At 43.1% G+C, this 16,803-nt stretch overlaps 1 protein-coding gene across 1 annotated transcript in view; it reads right to left on the reverse strand.

The window, feature by feature from the left end:
* Nucleotides 1–16,803, reverse strand: part of LOC139275231 (F-box-like/WD repeat-containing protein TBL1X) — a 346,548-nt gene that overhangs the window by 247,661 nt on the left and 82,084 nt on the right. Inside the window, exon 2 of the mRNA XM_070892397.1 lies at nt 9,378–9,453. The gene's annotated coding sequence lies outside the window, so the exon portion shown is untranslated. The remainder of the gene's footprint in view (nt 1–9,377; nt 9,454–16,803) is intronic.

A 16,803-nucleotide genomic window follows, 5' to 3' on the forward strand; every position in this document is an offset into this window, starting at 1 on the left:
AATGCCAAAATCACCGTATGCAGCTGAAACAGTGTACATAAAACAGGTGGGTCCTCGACATAATTCAGTTTTTTCTGTTTATAGCAGTAAATTTTACACATTTTAACCACAATATAGTTAGCCGTCAAATAATTGGGACCATGCACTCCAGTGCGATAGGATATTTATAAACTTCAAAGCTCATGCTATGCAACAAGTCCATCCATTATAATCATGGCCCAGAATTTGCTGTCAAAATAACAGTGAGGTTTAATGGCGCTTGCCGTTATTAATATATAAGCGTCCAGGAACTTGTGGCAAAGGGATACCCCATGAATTTGAATCACAAGCTGCTGGATGATCTGCGCTGCCCCGCCATTAACGTCATGAAAACGACAGCTTGTCCTCAATCTCCTTGTTAATTTTAAGAACTTGCTGGATTTGCACATAAAATTTGGATTAAACCTGTCGCAGAAAGTTAGACCTGGTATTTAACAGCGTAAGTACCCTTTTAACAGCGTAATCATTGTTAATGTAATGCCAATCAACCTCTCCGGCAATGTTCCCTGTAATTTTCTTCGGTGCCGCACGGCCATTCAAAATACCGTGCATGTGCGGTTTTTGCATTGAAAAGCCGGTTGCGCCGGATCCCTGCGGGGTTTAATGGGAACATTGCTCTCCAGCCAACGAAGGGCTATTTAAACAGTCCAGTCTCATGCCTGATTGTTGTAATAACTTTTTTAGATTTAAAAAAAGTTTTATTTAATTTTTATTTTTATATTATTTTCCTTTATGTCTCTTAATCCAATTTTTCTTTCCCTATCTTTCGGGTATGTACCTGATTTGAGTCAAATTCACCATCCTTCTCTGTTGTTCCCATTTCTTTCTCAATCCTTATAACTCATTGGGTAAGGAGATAGACCATCTTTCACCGAGGTCCCAGATGCCTGATTTTGCCCTCGCCACACCTTTACCTGCTCCCACTTCTGACAACTTACAGAGCAAATTATCGAGCTGAAGGGTGAGGGGAAAAAGCCTAACTAAAGGCACACTCCAGCAAAATCTGGGCAATTACTTGTAACATCACAATGGGTGTGAGAATATAGGAAAATCTGTCAACTCTGAGAACAGCTTAGAAACACAAAGTCAATGTTGCTTTTATAATTCTGCAGCCATTGATGTTTACATTGCTGTCTTGACTACTGAGAAAAGCAAACAGTATTCTCAAAGCCTTGGCAACCATCCCTTCCTAACCTACTACGTAGTGGGTCATATATGTTTATATATAGTAGTAACAAAAGCAGCCTGGTGGCCTCGCAATTAAGTGATGGGACCTTGTTTCTCAAACAGAATCCTGCACAAGGCTGAGTTAGCCTTGTAATTGTGGGAATGTACTGAACAAAAGACAGGTAGTTCCCTACAAAGTAATTTTAAAAAATCAGATGGAGCTCCTAATAATTGACTGAGTGGCATACAGTTACAATCCACCTTCTTGACTGTGGTCAGCGCATGGCCCAGAGAAACCAAAGAAAAGGGAAAAAATACCATGAAAATTAAGATAAATTGAACATAAATGATTCTTAAAGCTATTTCCATTATGGTAAAAGAAGTCAGTACAAACAGACTCACAATATACCCGGGTCCCTCCCCTGCTCAATGCAGCTGGTTGCTAGGTTAGTTAGGCACTGGAGCGACAGTTTGCAACAAGCTTGGCCCGCAAGCTCAATGTGGCATGCAAGCTCCTTCAAATGGACCCGGGGTTCCGTGGGCCCCTTGTGTGCAGAATAAATGTATTAATTTTTCAATATCTACTAACCGTAGAAAAATAATGGAAGCTTAATGAGACTTTTTTTTAAATCCTTTCTTCCCCACCCTAAAACAAACTAAATGCTAGCCATTTCCCTATGATGTTGCATAGGTAGTTTGATATGTGAGAGAGAGAGAGAGAGAGAGAGAGAGAGAGAGCGCGAGAAAGCAAGACAGAAGAAAAAAAGAGAAGAGAGAAGAGGAGAGAAAAGGGAATTGCATTTATATAACACCTTTCACAACCTCAGGGCATCCCAAAGCCAATTAAGTACTTTTTGAAGTGTAGTCACTGTTGCAATGTCAGACCTCTTCTGTCTCGAAGTCCATTGCTCAAATATTTCTTTTGGGAAACCTATTGGAGCTCCTTGTAAATAGTTGCATTCAAATGGAGGTTCGTAAATCACTTTAAAATTTTAGACTCAAGATCGGCAGAACCTGATTTTCTGTAAATTTTGGTTTACATTGGTCACAAAATGTTGTATTTGACTGATGACACATTATGTATATGAGCTAAATACAAAACATATAAAAGACAAGCAGGGTGTAACAGAAGCAAAGTGATTCTTAGCAACAAATAACAGTTTTCCAAGCCGTAAAAGTAGATTTTCCACCATGGCTCAAGCTACTAATCATTGCATAAAACTTCATAATCTCACCATGAAATCATTCAGCACCTACATTAAATACAGGTTGTCTCTCTCCCATCCAGGACTCTCTGACCAGGAACCACCCGTGGCTCGGCATCAGTCCCGTGCCTGGAGCGCGAGCAGCAGCAGGTGCGGGTCCAGCAGGGGGGTCCGGGTGCAGCGGCGATGGACGGGGCAGGTCTGGCAGCAGCGGTGGGGGGTGGGGGAGACACGACCTTCAAAAAAAAGAGCAGCAAACCAGCACGGAGAGGAAGCGAGGCCAGAGTTTCACAGCCGGAGCGTGGTGGAGGTGTTCAGGAGCCCGGATGCTGTCATCAGGTACTGGTATGCCTAGGCTCGATGTGACCGCCCGTTGTTCGAAAAATTCTCTGTTCCAGCATCGGTCAGGTCCCGAGGGTGCTGGACCAGAGAGGTCCAACCTGTACTACGTTAGCTCAGAAATTCAACTTCATTATTTAAAAAAAATAATTCAACACCTGTCTTACAAGAAACCTTTAAAATCAACATCCATGTGTTATTAGAGTGACATTAGCAGCCTCTAGACTTGCTTTGAACGTGACTTGATTTGCCTTGATGAAAGCTAATCTTGGCTCCTGGAGTACCTCAGCTCAGGGTTACTGGCAGAAACTGGAAGGGGAAATAATGACAATTTCCACCTGGAAATTTCAAAGACCCAATTTAAATGGGGTCACAAGAAACATTCCTTCTCAGCTTATAACAATTGCAAATTATACACCCCCAAGTTTCGGGTTGTTATACATCACCCTGACTTAATGGCCTGGATTTTGCAGTAGGAATAATGGTGAGGCTATCAGCGTTCACCGTTATTAAGGAGCAAATCGGAAAGCAACTTCCAGATTCCGCACAGTTTGACGCGGGAATCTAGAAGTTGTTTTCCAATTTACCCTGCTCTTCCACCAGCTTCGTTACACCACTAACTTGGCATTCAAACATATGAAGAGCGTGAAGTTGCGGTACTTCCAAACTAGTTACCCACTAAACACGCCAGAAAAAGTTGCGTCGTGTCCGTTCCAGTGTCAGTGAATTTTTTAACAGTGTGATAAATCTTAATTACTACCAAACAAACTCTCTAACGTTGAAAATTTACATCTATAAGTGTGGAGTCTCATTCCTTCAGATTTTGATTATTACTGGATATTTAAAAAAAATTAAAATTAAACTTTGTGAACTTTTTCTTTGTCTTCTATTTCTCTCTCATCTTTCTTTCCCTGTCTTTATTTTGTTTTTTGTAAGTGATTTTACAATGGGGGGATTTTACAGTCAACAGCAAAGGAAAAGCGCTCGCCATTCACCATGCTGTCAGCTGCCCAGAGTTTTTGCAGGCTTTAGAGCGGAGACTTGCTGTCATTGGGCATCTGATCCAGTGCATTACTGTCTACAGGGGATCTGTGGCGTGAGGCTGGGAAATCCAAAGCGTGGCTCGTCAGCCAATCAGATTGAAGAATCCTCATTGAGACACGCAGGGGCCGAAATTGCCCCTTTCCACAAGGCCTTTGGCCACCTAAAGCGGCGGCCACGGGTCAGTGCGGAAAGGCCGCGAGTCTCCGAGGAGGGCCGCCATTTTGAAAATTGCCCTTCCTCGGGTTTGGAGCGGTGTAGAGATTTCTCCGCCTGTTTTTCCACCACGGCGTGCACGCGCCGACCGCTTCCCAACTGGCGGGGACCCCTTCCCGAAATTTCCCCTCGGGAAATTGCCCCTTTCCTGGAATTGCCCCACAAGAGCGGTGCCGCCACCAGTCGGTGCCCCGACAGCTTTTGCTGTCAGTACACTCTCTGTGACTTAGCGGCACGGCCTCCATTAAGGGAGGTGGCGTTGCTGACGACGCCATGCTTTTTTTGCCGGACGACAATTATGGCCGCGGGTTTGGCCGGGCTGCCAACAGGCAGCCTGACACCCCCTCTTGGGTGCCAGGCCACTGGCCTGCCGAAACCCTCCCTGGTGGCCCCGTGTTTGCCACTAAAGTGGCTGCAGAGTTCGCAGCGGCCCTCCCTTTTAACTGAAAGGGAGAGACACTGTGACGCGCCAATGCAATGACGTCATCAGCGCGGCGCTTTTACCTTGCTGCGTTGGGTCACTCCGCCCCTTCCCCACATCCACCCCGATAGTGACGCCCACTCCGCCCTGCCCCCACTCCAATGATGAGGCCATTTCTGCCGCGCTTTTAAAAAAAAACAAAGTGCTGAATTTCTCCAGAATGGCCGTCCATGCATTGGGGCAGCCAAACACTTCAAAAACGGTAGGTGCGCCTCGTTTTGGGTGATGGGCAATTTTGGCCCCGCAGAGTCTAAACCAGGAAGTATAAACAAGAAAGTATAAATTAAATTTAAATCATGTACAAAAAGCAAAATAAAGAGAGGGAGGGAAAGATGGGATTGAGAGAGAGATGAGAGAATTATTTTTTTTTATATAATTCCAACACTAATTAAATTCTGAAGAAATGAGACTTCACACTTGTAAAATTATATTTTCGGTGTCAGAGGGTTGTTTGGCATTAATTATGATTTATCACTCCGTTAAAAATTCACTTACACCTGAACTAGCCCTAACTTTTTCTGCCATATTTAGTGGGTAACTAGTGGGTAAGTACCGCAACTTCACGCACTTACGTGGATCTCAATCCTGAGCCTATTAGCGAGCTACTGTAATTGTGCAACATGTAGAGGAGCAGTATAACTCAGACCACAACTTCTGAATTTCCGCATTTAACCACGCACATATGTATTCCGGAAGTTGCTGTCCGATTTATTCCATAATAACGGTGAGCATTGTTAGCCTCACTGTTATTCTCAACTCAAAATCCAGACCATTGAATTAAGTACTCAAATTTACACTTCCTGGCTTAGACTGTGTACCTGAGGAAGAATTCTTCAATCCAACTGGTTGAAGAGACACGCTGCTGTTTACCCTGTTCACACAGGTCCAGATCCTGATGACTAAGTTGCCGCTCAAAAGCCCACAAAAAGTCTGTAGGCAGCTGTTAGCGTAATGAGCAACGAGCGCATTCGTTTACCGCTGACCACTAAATCCAGGCCAATATGTTTTGAAGGGAATACGAGTGTTGAACATTCATAGGGAACAGGCTGAACAAATACTGTTTTGTACTAAGTGCCAAGTACTCGCCAAGACATGAACTTTGCAAGCCTAATGTTTGACAAGAATCTAGACATTATTTAGCAACATGCTTACAGGAGCAAATTCTTCTATGCGGTACAACATTTCATGTTAAAAATTATGCAAATGATATACTGCAGTATGTAACATCTACTTCTGTTTGAAGAGTGATGAAAGAAATGTTTTTGGGGCAAGCCAAATTCCAAGAACGTCTACAAAAGTTTGCACTGAAACAGGCACAATAACCTAGAAATTACTATTTGTGAAATTAGCATACAAGTGCTGAGTGCATTTGCGTGACATTCCCGTCTACTAATTTAATGGAGGTATGAACCCATTCGGGATTAACACCTGTTAAAACAGCATGCATAATACTATTATACAAACAACAATTTACATTTAAGGAGCACCTTTAATGCAGTAAAAGATCCCAAGGCACTTCACAGAAGCGTAATCAGATGAAATGTGACACCGACCGAGCCAAAGCAGGAAATATTCAAAGGATTGACGAGTGATTGGTCAAAGAGGTGGTTTTAAGGAGGGGCTTAAAGGAGGCGAGGGAGGTGGAGAGGCAGTGAGGTTTGGATCCTTCAAGCGTTCACTAATATCACAGTCATTTCCAGACTTAAATTTGATACAGTATTAGGTGCTCAGTATAGTTTCTTTTATTAAAAATAAATTTGTTGCACCAGATGCAAGTCGTCATGTTAGCAATGAAGTCATTCTGCTCAGTTCTACGTACATAATGGCAAAGTGATAAGACTGTCCTTTTGTACCCCATTTATATTATAGCACTACTTTGATTGGATGTGGTTCCCTTGCTGCTGAATCAGTCTGGTTTGTACTGCGGCTATTTACTTCATAGTAATGTTGGTGGAGGCAGCACTGTAAGGCAAATAAAGTTACCCTGCTTCCTTCAAAAGGCACTGAGACACCTCCACCTGAAGAAATGCTTTTGCCAGAACTTCCAGAGGCAACAGTCCCTGGCAACTATATTTTCTAGGTCCAGCAATAAGGGTCGTATCATGGAAATCGAGAAGTAAGGGTCTCATCAGGGAAGGTCCAGCAGCTATAGTCACAAGTTTGCATATGTGTCATTGTTTATGCATTGCTCCAGTACTGTGGAATCTGTCCTAAAATATACACGGGGAAGATTTCACAACACCAGGAGCCTACAGTACTACAGAACCACTTCTTTGCGAACGGCCACTGTAATATAAATAAAGCTTAAAATGTCTCAGACCCACCACATACTCCTGTCCATGACTGATAACTGCTCCATTTTCTAATTTAAGAAAACATTTTGGCTTAAGCAACAGGAAAGGGGGTGGGGGAAAGCACACAGTAGTTTTGATGTTAACTGATATAAACTTTCTCAGGAATAAGGTGACCTTTATCAAAAGATTTTTTTAAAAGTTTGCTGGAAATAATTTCCATATAGCTACATGATAGTTTTCTGTGATTTGATGAAGCCCAGGATAAGAAATATGGGTGTTATAGGCATTTTTGTTGAAGCACATAGCAAAAAGGCAAGTTTCTGTCCGTCTGTATCTAGGCAAGTACGTTTTAGATTAATGTTTACTTATTTCACAACCACTGCATTTCAAAGTAATTCAGTCTAAGTGAAGTGCTTTTTAGTCTTTTCTGAGAGATGTCATAAGGCACTATATAAATTTCTTTTTTTCCAATGTAACAGCAAGCCACTCAGTTAACGGCAACTAGGGATTGGCAATAAATGCCAGCCTTGTCAGTGACCTTCATCCTTAGAATGAATTAAAAAATATATGGTATTAGCCACAGTAAAACTGAGAGCCAAAAAAGGCAGGCTATGGTTTTATTGCAATTACTGATGTGTCATTACTTACCAATGGTCTGACTGTATGTAATGCCACTTTTGCTACTGGTTACCTAAAATGGTCAGTTACTGAGAAAGAATTCATAGTATGTGTTCACAGTTCCATTAAAAGAATGTTTTACTCAATGACATTTTCTTAAGTTTTCCTATAATAGAATGGATTTTTAAAAGGGCATTGATGTCTAATAAACTATCCCACAGGACATCTCATCAGGTCTAATACCGTGGAACAAGCCGTTACCTCACAGCTGCACTTGCACCTCTCCTATCACTCCATTCCAGCTTCCGTCCTGCCAAAGCATTTCGATTCCATTGGCCAAGTCACAAATGATATCCTCTACAACTATCATCAAGGCTTGTTGCTCTCTTGATCCTCCTTTATCTCTCCACTGCATTTAACACGGTCGATCACTCTGTCCTCAAAAATCTCTCCTCCAAATCCATCTCCGTGGCACTGCTTTTTCCTGGTTTCACTCATACCTGTCGCAACAAAGACTTTGTCTTGTTTCCAATGGATGCATCCATTCTCACTAGGCCACCTCGAATGTATCCCAGGGTTCCATCTTTGGTTTCCTACTCTTCATCATTTTAATGCTACCCCCTCAGTGACATCACTCTGAAGCACTCAGTCAGTATCTACATATACACTAATGACACCCAGATTTACTTCTCCACCTTCTGCATCAATCCCACAGCTATTGCTACCCTCACCAACTGCCTCTTTTAAACCAAGACCATGCTAAAATTTCCCACAGTTTAACATCGATCTCCCCAGCTGCCACCAAAGGTGAAGTCAAGAGATGCAGAACCGAGGCCAGACCCTCAACTGAGCTTTCTTCCCTACATCCATTTAGTTAATTCCACTTCCACCACATCTCCCACCTCCACCACATCTCCCACCTCCACTCCCTTTCTTTCCCACTGATAGTAAAACTCTAATTCTTGCCTTTATCACCACACAGCTCGATTTCTGTAATACTCTCATACGTCACCTCCGTTCTGTAAAAATCACATCAAATCATTTCACCCTGCCTTAGCTTGCGGTCCTTGCCTGCACACATTCCCACACTCGCATCATTCTTGCTTCTGCCAAACTCCACTGGTTCTCTATGTTCCTGTAAATTCAGTCAAGATTCTCACGTTTGCTTTCACATTTCTCCACAGCCTTGCTACACCCTACTCAGCGATCTTCTCCAGCACCATGCACCTCAGATATTAGGTTTTTTTTTTACCCGCTATGTCCCACCTCTCTGGAATTCCCTTCTGAAGACCCTCTATTTTGCCACCTCTCCCTCTGCTTTCAAAAGTCTCCCCAAAACACTTTCATTTGATTGGGTTTTGAACCTCTCGTGCTCCAATTCATTTCCTATTTTCTTCCTGTATGATGTTTCGAGACAAGTCTCTGTATGTGAAGAGTGATAAACAAATTTAAGATTTTTTATACTAGATGGCTAACTTGTCTTTTCTCTTTACAGATGCTGACAGGCTGCAGTGCATTGCCAGCATTCACTGTTTTTATTTCAGATTTCCAGCTTTTTCTTTCTGGTTGTTATGTGATGATTTGATCATTGACTCGATTATATCAGTAATACGTTATTTAATGGATATATTTGAACTAAGAAAGTTAAAGATTATGCAAATGCTTGTTATGCAGCGCATCTAAGATATGTTGCAACACAAGCTTATTCCATTGTGTAGAATATCAGACTCTATCTGATTGGAGTGTCTTGGTGCAGTGGGCTAATCCTTTGAGGAACCTAGCTTACCTAAAAGATTTGCAACATTGCGGTAACACTGCTTTAAGGCGACCAAACAAATAATATATTGCACTTGCCATAGACACTTCCTCTTAACGGAGGCATGGTTTATCTCACATCCGACATGCAGAACAAGGCCTCAGAGGTGTCATAAAGTTAAATATTAACATAGAATTCTGAAAGGTTGATACTGTACTTACTCAGTTACCAAGGAAGTGAGGCCAAATCACTCACACCTCAAGCGCTGCTCTGGGCCAGTAAGTGACCCTCAGTAACCTAGCAATACAGAAGGGAAAATGACAGTGAAGATATATTTTTACACACTGTATGTACCACAAATAGATTATGCCGTTTTTGTGATGAAATATTTTTTTTTAAATTGTGATGAACTCCAAGGCTCCAGTTACATCCATACATTCACATATATTTCAACACGGCAGTTATTTCGTAGCAAATCTGCAGTGGAAGCAGTGTGGGCGAAATGAATTAACATGCACAGTTGAAATAAACCACGATTACTGAATGGTTAATGGCTACCTCTGTGCACGTTGAATCACACTGCTGAGCTCAGTAGCTCCTTCAAATCAAAACTTCCCCCAATAATGTCATCAGTGCTCACCAAAAATAGTTTTAAAAAGGCAGAAGCAGGGAAATAAAATGACAGAATCAAATCATAATTTGATTTTCAACAGGAGTACCAGTCTCTTAAGCAAAAGTAGCAGAATTTTAGTTGGGCTCAATAGCTCCCCTAAGCCAATTTCCCCGATGTCAACTACACAACTGCTACCTTTTGTTGCATATAAAAGTTTCCTATCAGTATCATTTATTTTACTGCTTTCTGCCTTGCATTTTCTTGCTGCTATCTATCTCACTTCTTTCTCCCCTTACAGTCTCGTGCATCTTTATCAAAGGTGCCCAAGCAGGAATCTGGTCCTGTACACATGATTCTGACACAAAGCAAAGGCTTCTGCACAACCCGAGTATCTAGAGTTTTGATTTAATCTGTTTTGCTTTAAGCAATTTGACAGCAACTTGCATTTACATAGTGCCTTTAACATAGTAAAACGTTCCAAGGCACTTCACAAGAACGTCATCAAAACTGGAAATTGGAGCACCTTAATTAACTAATCCATCCAAGTAGTCTGATCTCACATTTCAAACCAGTGTAAACTTGGATGACTTTGGCACTTATTACAATTTAAAACTATTTACTCTGTTTCATTATTTATATTCCACTTTGTGACATATTTCATTGTAATTATGTTTCTTTACACTATTATCATATTCATCAAGATTTTGATAATGCAATTAAACCGTTAAATTAAATTGAGCTGATCTACATATGCAGATTTTAAATAATCAGTGCTGGAAAGGTAGTCAGAGTTACGATAATCTGCTTGTTTTGGACGTTCCCTGGCGCTCGGGGATATCTGGGTTGGCTGGCTGCAGCTGGGAGTGCAGCAGCAAGGAAAGTCACAGGGGGCGGGGGTGTGGAATCGTCGTCGGCGGAAAAAACATAGAAACATAGAAAATAGGTGCAGGAGTAGGCCATTCGGCCCTTCAAGCCTGCACCGCCATTCAATAAGATCATGGCTGATCATTCCCTCAGTACCCCTTTCCTGCTTTCTCTCCATACCCCTTGATCCCCTTAGCCATAAGGGCCATATCTAACTCCCTCTTGAATATATCCAATGAACTGGCAGCAACAACTCTCTGCGGCAGGGAATTTCACAGATTAACAACTCTCTGAGTGAAGACGTTTCTCCTCATCTCAGTCCTAAATGGCCTATCCCTTATCCTAAGACTATGTCCCCTGGTTCTGGACTTCCCCAACATCGGAAACATTCTTCCCGCATCTAACCTGTCCAATCCCGTCAGAATCTTATACGTCTCTATGAGATCCCCTCTCATCCTTCTAAACTCCAGTGAATAAAGGCCCAGTTGATCCAGTCTCTCCTCATGACAGTCCAGCCATCCCTGGAATTAGTCTGGTGAACCTTCGCTGCAATCCCTCAATAGCAAGAACGTCCTTCCTCAGATTAGGAGACCAAAACTGTACACAATATTCCAGGTGAGGTCTCACTAAGGCCCTGTACAACTGCAGTAAGACCTCCCTGCTCCTATATTCAAGAGATCAACAACACCAGTATATTTTCTCATTGCTCATCTGTTTCTCAGTAAGTAAAAAAAAATTTGTGGAGTTGGACTGTCGGTCCGGCGGAGGTTGCAGGTTTGTGGAGCGGTCGGGGTTGGCTGGCTGGGGGCTGGGAGTACGGCAGAGAGATCGTGGGGGGGGTGGGGAGAAAGAGTGGATCGCGGGATCAGGCCAGCATTTGTGGGAGTCGGCAGTGAGGAAGGACTTCAATTTTCTCATGTCGGAGGACTGGGCCGCATTCTGCACATACGCTCCCTGACGGCAGGAATGATGCCGAACGAGGGGTGGTGCCGGATAAGGGAGTCCGGGGATAAGGGAGGTCCAACCTGTATGTACTAATCTACAGAATGCACAAGTCTCACACCATTCTTACTTGAATATAAAATCGGCAAACCTTCAGTGTCACTGTAGTCGCACCATTAACACAAGGTCTGCAACAATTCGCAGTGAGGGCCCACTACCACCATCAGGGTAACTAAGGCAGACCAATAATTTGCTTCCTTGCCCATGTTGCTCACATAAAAGCACAAATAAAAACTTATTTAAATGATTACAATAACAATAAAATGGTAGACACGTGTTACACACTGCAATTTATCACTAGTGTTCCAGAATTTCCTGTACAACACTGGAGTTCTGAGTTTCCTTTCAATTGAAACTGTAAGACATGAATTTGTGACCGACAAAATGCAAATATAATAGATAATAAGCAACCATATCCAAGTAAAACTACAAATGGTCAAAAACATTTTGCTGATCTTTAGATCTGAATCATGCACGTACCCAGACATTTTAGGGTTAATTTTCCAAATTTGCATTTCGACAGTGAAGCTTTCTGCAGCAGGTAAAATTCAGAAAAGTATCCTTTCTATGCCTATTTTGTTTGACTTGGAAGCAGGTCTGTTTCTCCCAAGGACATCATAGAGCACATTCTTTCCTTTATGAGTGCAGGTTCACAGTTCAGTGATAACTGTTTTACACTGCAGTCGATAATATCGATAACAATTTCCTACTTACCTCTCCTGAAAATGCTGAGTTATACTGGCTTTCACACGTGCTGGTAAGCCCTCTGGTACCTGGCCCTAATACCCATTTTCCATATGTCAGCTTTGACAGTAAGTGTTGCCAGACTATTAATCCCTGGGGGAAATCACAGGCAAGCCAAGTCTGTCCTCAGCAGATGTTTATGTACAAACACACACACACTCAAATACTGTAGGAATCACTGGACAGCAATCAGGAGTGGAAAGCAAGGCTGGCTTCTCCCCTCCCCATACCTGGAGTGCTGAAGACAACTGTCCCACCCCAACTGCTGCTCCAGCTGGCTTCAGGTAACACAGCAAAGACCAGAAATTGAATCTGGTATGCCTGACTTGGCATTATAATCAGACAATGCTTGTACTCTCTTGGCCTTTAAGGAAGTTTCCTCATTTGTCTATTTGGTTGTCACCCTCTGCTTCACCCAGGATAGTTCAGTTGTCCAGACTAGAGAGATCTATTTACCAATTGCCAATGTATTTGTTTGACATACTGTACACTCTAGTTATGCCTCCATCACACAGAAGGTCCTGGGTCAAAGCGACAAGATCTCCAACACAACCTGCCACGTAACTCTATTGATCCAGCTTTCACTGTTGTCCTTGAAATGCTTGGAACCTTGCTTGAAAAGGTGGTTCCACAAGCATGTCTGCTGTAGTTGAATAGTTACAAGGTCTTTCTTGGCAGCTTGCTGTACAGCCTTTCCATTTCTAATAAACAAAAAGAGATGACGCTGCCATCAACCTTTCACAATCAAGATTAATCTCACCATCAGTCAGAGGCAGATAGCAAAGCGGTATTTTATTCCACACATGCAGAACTCTACTCATTCAACAGCAGTGCAGAGACCGTATAACTGCAGCTGCCTATATAGGTCACATGATGTTGGAGCGTGTACCTACATGCTCCAGAATCCGCTGGCGTTACAGCCGAAGAGGCTCCTCCAGGCTGCATTAATCCAGCCCAGGTTGCTTCCAAACTAGCTCCCCCGCCGGAGCTACCTTCCTCAGCCTTGGTACCCAATAGAGTGATGGCTCAGAGCCAGCAGGCTGAACCGGGGCCCTCGAACTCTGGCTACAAGAAAATTAGGCCTGGCCCTCAAAATGGATGGGTGTCCGGCCGGGGAAAAACTCACTCCATATTGAGTTAAACCGATTCAGGGAGGTCCAACTGGTACATTTAGGGGGAAATGTTGTGGTTGGTGAGCAGAGATTATACACTTCATAATCTCCGTATTTCTCCTTCTATGTGATATGGATCAATCATCAGGTTTCAATATTTGATACCAGAATTTACCCCAAAAGAATCACTGCCCAATTTTAAGGAGAAGGTTTACTTATGCACACCGATGATACAAGACATCAAAGCACCTGTTGCTTACATTTCAATTGCAGAACTGAAAAATTCTACTGTAAATGGCAGGGCATGAAATAACAACCTGCCATCTGCCATTAGCAGCACAATGTCTGCCAACTGGGCTCCTACTTTTAGCAGGCAAGACTGCATATATGACTGCTCAATCAGTAAGTCTCGAAACCTTCTACACACTTTCGTAAACACATTTCTAAATCAAATCATATTTTAACAAGATGTGAAAAAGTTCATAAGAATTTTCCCACAGGTTGTGTCAATAGAGAAGATGGTAGCAATTATGTGAAACATCCCATTTCATTCTAAACAAATGGTTCAGATGCCGTATCAAAAAATAGGTTTGCTTCATTTTATAGTGTTAGCATGCTAATTTTAAATGTGAACGGTATGATAGCATTTGGTCATTTTTGGCATGCGACAAATTTAGCACCTAGGACAACCATTAACTAGACACAGGGTGTTTGCAGAAAGGTGGTCACGCAAGTTCAGGTACAATTTAATGAAGCCTTTAACTTATTTATGTTACAAGTCCTAGTTGTATTAACAGGTGTGGTGGTTTCCAGATTCCTCAACCAGAAGACGCAAATGTCATGGCAGCTTTATTATTCTACGTTATTGAGGTAACAAGTACAGTGCAGCATGTGTACAGACATGGGCCTGGAAATTGGTTCATGCCAGCGATGCCCCCGATATTGGGCTGCGGGCCTCATTTTATTGAAACCAGTAAGCTGTAGACGCATGCTGGGTGTTCCCAGGCAGCACACCGGTAAATCAGCATTGGACTTCAGACCGCTGTATCGCCAGCAGCAACCCTCAGGTAGGTCCTGGAAAAGCAGGGTGAGTGGGGGGAAAAGAGGAGCAATCAGGAGGAAGCTAAGTGGGCGCCAGCAACCATCTTCGGCACTGCAATAGAGCCGAGCGAAGCAGTCCTGCTCCGCCTGGCTCCACATTCAGTTAAGTAATTTTTTTTGATAAATGTAACATTTTGGTGGCAGTTTCCAGCGGTCCCTTTAAGGAACTCTGGTTAGGCCACATATAGTGCCAGCTGTGCTCAGGGCAGTCCAATTTTGCAAATAAGCATTGTGCTCCTTATTTGCATATGTAATAGGACTAATCTGTTTCTGGCGAGCCCTGAACGCCTTATTAGGGGCAGCTGTAGGGGCAGAAGGTAAACAAAGAAGTAGAAAGAAATCGAAAGGTGACGTAAGTGATTGGCGAGTAGTTTTTTCTTTTTCTTTCCTTTATCAGTAGGTAACCTTTATCATTGTTGTTGCCAAATTAAGTTAATCTAAGGGTTAAGTCATGGCAGGAGAGCTCGGACACGTGTTATGCTCCTCCTGTGCTATGTGGGAAGTCAGGGACGCTTCCAGTGTCCCTGACGACTCCATGTGCGGGAAGTATACCCACCTGCAGCACCTGACAAACCACATTGCAGCACTGGAACTGCGGGTGGTTTTACTCTGGAGCATCCGCGATGCTGAAGCTGTCGTGAATAGGACATTTAGTGAGTTGGCCACACCGCAGGTAAAGGGTACACAGCCGGTAAAGGGTACACAGCCAGATAGTAAATGGGTGACCAACAGGAAGAGCAGTGGAAGGAAGATAGTGCAGGGGTCCCCTGCGGTCATCCCCTTGCAAAACAGATACACTGCTTTGGGTACTGTTGAGGGGATGACTCATCAGGGGAGAGCAGCAGCAGCCACGTTTATGGCACCGTGGGTGGCTCTGCTGCACAGGAGGGCAGGAAAAAGAGTGGGAGAGCTATAGTGGTAGGGGATTCTATTGTAAGGGGAATAGATAGGCGTTTCTGCGGCCACAACCGAGACTCCAGGATGGTATGTTGCCTCCCTGGTGCAAGGGTCAAGGATGTCTCGGAATCAGGACCGGAACCAATGTCCTAGGGGGAGTGTTTGCTCGTGCTGTTGGGGAGGGGTTAAATTAATATGGCAGGCGGTTGGGAACCTATGCAGGGAGACAGAGGGAAGTAAAGTAGGGGCAGAAGCAAAAGATAGAAAGAAGAAAAGTAAAAGTGGAGCGCAGAGAAACCCAAGGCAAAAATCAAAAAGGGCCACATTGCAGCAAAATTCTAAAAGGGCAAAGTGTGTTAAAAAGACAAGCCTGAAGGCTCTGTGCCTCAATGCGAGGAGTATTCGTAATAAGGTGGACAAATTAACTGCACAGGCAGCAATTAATGAATATGATATAATTGGCATCACGGAGACATGGCTCCAGGGTGACCAAGGCTGGGAACTCAACATCCAGGGGTATTCAACATTTAGGAAGGATGGACAGAAAGGAAAAGGAGGTGGGGTGGCGTTGCTGGCTAAAGAAGAAATTAATGCAATAGTAAGGAAGGACATTAGCCTGGATGATGTGGAATCTGTATGGTGGAGCTGCAGAATACCAAAGGGCAGAAAACAATTGCGGTAGTCGTGTACAGACCACCAAACAGTAGTAGTGAGGTTGGGGACAGCATCAAACAAGAAATTAGGGATGCGTGCAATAAAGATACAGCAGTTATCATGGGCGACTTTAATCTACATATAGATTGGGCTAACCAAACTGATAGCAATACGATGAAAGAGGATTTCCTGGAGTGGTTTTCTGGACCACTATGTCGAGGAACCAACTAGAGGGCTGGCCATCCTCGACTGGGTGACGTGTAATGAGAAAGGACTAATTATCAATCTTGTTATGCGAGGCCCCTTGGGAAAGAGTGGCCATAATATGCTAGAATTCTTTATTAAAATGGAGAGTGACACAGTTAATTCAGAGACTAGGGTCCTGAACTTAAGGAAAGGTAACTTCGATGGTATGAGACTTGAACTGGCTAGAATAGACTGGCGAATGATACTTAATGGGTTGACGGTGAATGGGCAATGGCAAACATTTAAAGATCACATGAATGAACTTCAACAATTGTACATCCCTGTCTGGAGTAAAAATAAAACGGGGAAGATGGCTCAACTGTGGTTAACAAGGGAAATTAAGGATAGTGTTAAATCCAAGGAAGAGGCATATAAATTGGTCAGAAAAAGCAGCAAACCTGAGGACTGGGAGAA

This window comes from Pristiophorus japonicus, chromosome 10, assembly GCF_044704955.1.
Source record: "Pristiophorus japonicus isolate sPriJap1 chromosome 10, sPriJap1.hap1, whole genome shotgun sequence".
Lineage (NCBI taxonomy): Eukaryota > Metazoa > Chordata > Chondrichthyes > Pristiophoridae > Pristiophorus > Pristiophorus japonicus.